The sequence below is a fragment of the Aplysia californica genome, unplaced genomic scaffold, assembly GCF_000002075.1.
Source record: "Aplysia californica isolate F4 #8 unplaced genomic scaffold, AplCal3.0 scaffold00300, whole genome shotgun sequence".
NCBI lineage: Eukaryota > Metazoa > Mollusca > Gastropoda > Aplysiida > Aplysiidae > Aplysia > Aplysia californica.
Genome location: NW_004797570.1, coordinates 844,515 through 849,514, shown reverse-complemented (window position 1 = coordinate 849,514; position 5,000 = coordinate 844,515). Strand labels below are relative to the sequence as shown.

Sequence of the window (5,000 nt, the reverse complement as noted above, 5' to 3'; positions counted from 1 at the left end):
GATGGAGAGGGGTAGTGACGACAAAAAAAAAAGTTTTGTTTGGAAAAGGAGAGGATCAAACCCCCACCAAGGAGGCCCCCCCCCCCCCCCCCAAAAAAAACTAATAAAAGGAGGGGAAAAGGGGTTGCGTTTCAGGGGAAAACACGCCCGAGCCCACCAGAGAAGATGAATCCCAATAGTCATTGTCGGTGTGTTGGATTAAAAGAAAACTGATGGGGGGGGCGGGGGGGGGGGGGAGGTAAGGGTCTCAAAATGACATTTAGCACCACTTTCTGAAGAAGAAAATCATTGTGTGCAGTTAGCATAGAGCTAGACTCAAACATGGAAGATATTTTCCATGGGGGATGAGTTTCGAAAACTAAGATTTTGGGTACCGTAGCCTACTTGGAATGGTGTAGGGGATAGGGGGTGAAAGTACCATCCTGCAGTAAACTGGCCAATTTGACATCATGGCAGTCTCTAAAATTCAAACGAGCTGGGCATGTCGTGCGCGGCCAAAAAAAGCCCCCCCCCCCTAAAAAGGGCACACGAAAGAGCCCCTTCATCTACCTACAAATTGACTCTACTAGGAATTCGAGAAATGTGGCGAGTAAGTCAAAATCCTGAAAGTTGTACACTTTAAATTTGACTGGCCGCACAGCCCTTGGGCTTCTATTTAATCAGTGCCCGGGTCTTGGCAAACAATCTCATCAACCCAATGTTTCCTCTCTGCTTGGCGTGTTCGTTTTTCTGACTGTCTATATTTTGTCTGTCTATATTGCCTGCCTCTTATCATACTGGCACTTACATTATATCGTCGGTTAGCTGTCGAAATGTAGCCTAAAAGTCCAAATTTATTTTTAAAAATGCCCTTTCTCAATCTGTGGTATCGGCTGATTGGGCTCAAGCAATATTTTGTCAAAATTCAAATTCTAAACGTTCAAAATAAGCAAGAATAATTATAATGTAGGTACAGTATTTGTGAAAGAATGAAATCGTTTTCGCTTTCTCAAACACATTTTGCTCTCTTAGCTAAGTACATTTGAAAAGAAAGCCATACTTGCTCATTCGCAAGGACATATTATTATTATGAATGCTCAGCATGCTCACTCCAAGCTGTTCCTACTACACTTAAATATGACTTTATTACACACATTCAACTCACCCTCACCTGTAGCGTTATGGTTATAGTTCTTCGCCGTACAGAAGGTTGACTGTGATAGACGGAAACAAAGCAGCTCGCTCTTTAAATTTGGCCAAGGAACATAAAGAAACTATGATATTACATCTTTATTCTTTTTTGTTTTTTAACCATCAAAAACTGACATGCATCTGCAATTCGAAATTTGCTAAGGAATGCGGATATTGCGATTAAAAAATCCCCGCTCCAAAAAAAAAAAAAACAATTAAAAAAAATTAGATTAAAAAAAATTAGAGCGTGTTGAACGCCCTGCTGGCGAGCTCAAATAGAAACAAAAGCAGAAAAGGAGACTAACCCAACGCTTACAATGTCGTATTTGTCACGAAACAAACGACGGCGAGAGAGTTCTCTCTATAAATACGTGTAATTTGTACCCCCTGTCCTCCGTGAACCAGTCAGTTCAGGTAGGCTACATGACGTATTAAACACAAACTGTCTACACACGCCACACAACCTTCACTTCACGGAGCCTGCTGACCTTTTTCCCTTGTCAAGACTGTCCAGGCAAGTCGCACAATAACGTAGGTTAGTATAAGGACTCAGAGATATAATGGTATATTATATATTATGCTCTTTTTGATAATGATATTGCATGTACTTGCGGATTTGAACAGAAATCAAAGAGAACTTTTGATCAATTCTAGGGCAAAATTTTTGTTTTTGTTATTTTGTCTTGGTGTACTAAAACTAATTTCGGAGCTTCTGTTTGTTACTTTTTTTTCATGGACAGTCATTTTGTTGCTTTTTGTAAAAAAAAAAAAAAGAAAAAAAAAAAATAAAAAAAATCAGTTTCGACATATCTTTTTGTCGTAACGAGTTAGAAACCTAGGCTGTTTTATTTTGTTTTTTTTGTGTTTCTATTGAGACAAACCAACTAATCCCTCTAGTGGGGCCCCTAACAGACTCTCTAGATTTTTTTCTGGGCCGGGTGAGCTAAAATGCTTTATAATGTACAATATGTATGTCAGTATCACTCATAAAGATCAAAATGTGTCAAACTTTTCTGCGCCAGAATTGGTCTCATTGGCCGTGGGAGAAGCCACTTAATTCTTCTCTTTCGCGAGAATTTTTCTTTAAAATCCATTGCTTTTTTATCTAATTTCCCGTCCGTCTATCTCCAAATTTAGTGGCAATAACTTGAGACTGACGACTCCGTGGCTGTGGGTGGTTGGCTGGTACTCTGATGTGATTTGCTCCATTTTGTCAATCAAACATTTATCGTCCTTATTTCTCCTCCTACTTTTCTTTGTGTGATACTCTCCAGTAACCCCTCTTATCCTGGGAACTTATATGACCTATTTGTGTTGGAAAATTAGTGCGTGTATGGGTTAAAGCCCCTATCAACACTGTCAGGTTATATTAGAGGTAGGACCTCCGAATTTAACATAAGTCTCCGACAAGTCCGAGCCAAATGAGCCTAGAGCCTTAAAAACTCCACCAAACGACCGGAGTTCAAGAGTACCCAGTCATGTTTGTGTTGCAAGTACCATTAAACTGTTACTATGACTAAAACAAAAAATGCCATTCCTGGGTTGTGGAGATACGTGGTGAAATTCCGTTAGAGGACGACAAGATGTTCACGTTGTCAGGTGTAACTGTGGGAAGCGGCTGTGTCGTGATAAGCGAGTCGCAGGGATATATAGCGGTCAAGTGCTGGCTCTGGTCAGCTGGCGGCGGGCGTCTGGGCTCAGCTGATCTGTGTGGACATATGTGGGCACACACACAAACACACAAACACACACACACACACACACACACACACATACGTATACACGCACACACACACACATACACACACACACGTACACATACACACACACACACACACACACACACCTGAGAATCCCGTCTCCGGCTGCTCGTGGGGCCGGGGTTAATTGGCGGTCATGGTGGGTTGATCCACATGACGGACATGACATCATGTGCGACCTTGGCTATGTTTCTCAAAAGAAAGAGTTGGCACTAGTGTATCCTTTTGGTGACTTAACGGAATTAGCTCCCCTTCTTCCCTCTAGCCCACTTCAGCCAACCCCACCCCTTGTTCTCTTCTTCCTTTTTTTCTGTTTTCCCCTCCCTTTATCTCTCTCCTTCTCTCTCTCCCCTCTCTCCCCTCTCTCTCCTCTCTCTCTCCCCTCTCTCTCCCTCTCTGTCCCCCCCCTCTCTCTCTCATCTCCCCCTCTCTCTTTTTGTGTCGCTGCGGTTTTCAGTCTAAAACTCGAGTTAACTGCCATTGTAATAAGGGACATGTTGTTCAACACAAGCTTGTGTGTTCAATGAGTGGGTTTCTCCGTCTTACGACTTCCAAAATCAGAGCAAAGGGAATAATTTCACTTGGCCCAAAATTACCCTTTGAATTGCTACAAACTAAATGTTTCTATCTTTGTTCAGGGGATCAAGCCAGTATCTTAATAGCTATTGCAATTGAATGTGTTTCGCACAGCTGATCGACACATTCGATTTTGATCATTTAGGAGGCAGGCTGCTTCAACCTTGTCTGTGAAGACCAAAGTAGGTTGAAAGGTATACAACATCCCAGCAGACAGACAGACAGAGAAACTCGATTTACCCCCCCCCCCCCACTCCCCCTTCCCCCCACACCAAACCAAAGGAATCGAACTCGCGTCCTTTGCATGAGACGGCGAAGTGCCTCCTTTACATAACAGATGCCGATACGGTATTACCAGCTCCATCAGCGTCTATGGTGAAATGCCTGTACATGTACATGTAGAATCTAATGTACTACTCGCCGTTGCACGTAAATGAATTCAATTCCCTTGCTGGCAAAGTCTACTGGATCAAGTATTTTCATAACTCTTTTGAGATGCTGTTTTTACTTTATTCGGAGTTTTCCTGATAAGCTGGGTCGAGGCAAGTGGCCTCCAAAATGATCTACATTGTATCCAATAGCAGCGTTCCTCTGGTCGCTTTCCCTACTTTTTTGTACGTGATATTGTTATCATCCTAGTCTCAGCATTTTGTTGGATTCAGACACTGATAGAGCCAAGTTCTTTTTATTTTATTTGGTCTATCTGTTTGTCTATGCTGCCTTTGCTCTGAAGTAAATTAACAGTGTCGTGTCGATGTACTTTCATTTATAAATTCGAGCTCATACGCATCCAAGTGCAGTAAACTCGAATTGGGGGCCATAGGCCAAGTTATGGGCTGCTGTGCAAAGCTGTACACTGTCACTCATTCTTACGACTGGACTCACGCCTTGAATTTACTATGCACTGAGGCTGAGAGAGAAAAAGATGAATGTTCGCAAAGAAGAGGAGGGGCGTAGCTGAAATCTGACTCCGCGCTGGAAATTTAGGTTCATTTCCACTGCAAACGCTTTGACACAGTATGTTAAGTCATTAGACGTTGGTCTACATACCATTGCATCCTTGCGTTTACTTACAAGGACATTGTTGCCAGTGACAAAGTCGTGTGTCTTTTAATTTTTACTATTTCCGTCAAGTCGCCATGTTACAACGTGGCTTACATTCTCTAATTCCCCACATAACTCCTTGTAAATGTTATCTCAGCTCAACAAAAGCTGATAACTGCAGCCCCTCCCCTTAAGATACCGACTTCTCCCAGTTTACTAAGTTTTTTGTTGTAATACTTATAGCCACAGTTGGTCTTTACATTTATGCCGAACAGGGTTAGGAATTTGATCCAATCACGAAAGCAAGGTAGAAGTTGGGTCCGAAAGTTTTTATCCTTTTAATCTGTCCCTTTGGCCCGTCGTACTGAGAAAGGACAAAACAATCCCTCACACAAACGGGTTTAATATGACGTCACACTTCAACATTTATATATTTACATCTCCTCAGAT

The 5,000-nt window shown here is 42.2% G+C and overlaps 1 protein-coding gene across 1 annotated transcript in view; it reads left to right on the top strand.

The window, feature by feature from the left end:
* The first annotated feature begins 1,547 nt into the window (after positions 1 to 1,547).
* LOC101857420 (multicystatin) overlaps positions 1,548 to 5,000 on the top strand; it is a 14,566-nt gene continuing 11,113 nt past the window's right edge. The window contains exons 1-2 of the mRNA XM_035970646.1: positions 1,548 to 1,684; positions 4,999 to 5,000. The exon at positions 4,999 to 5,000 is cut by the window's right edge and continues 215 nt beyond it. The gene's annotated coding sequence lies outside the window, so the exon portion shown is untranslated. The remainder of the gene's footprint in view (positions 1,685 to 4,998) is intronic.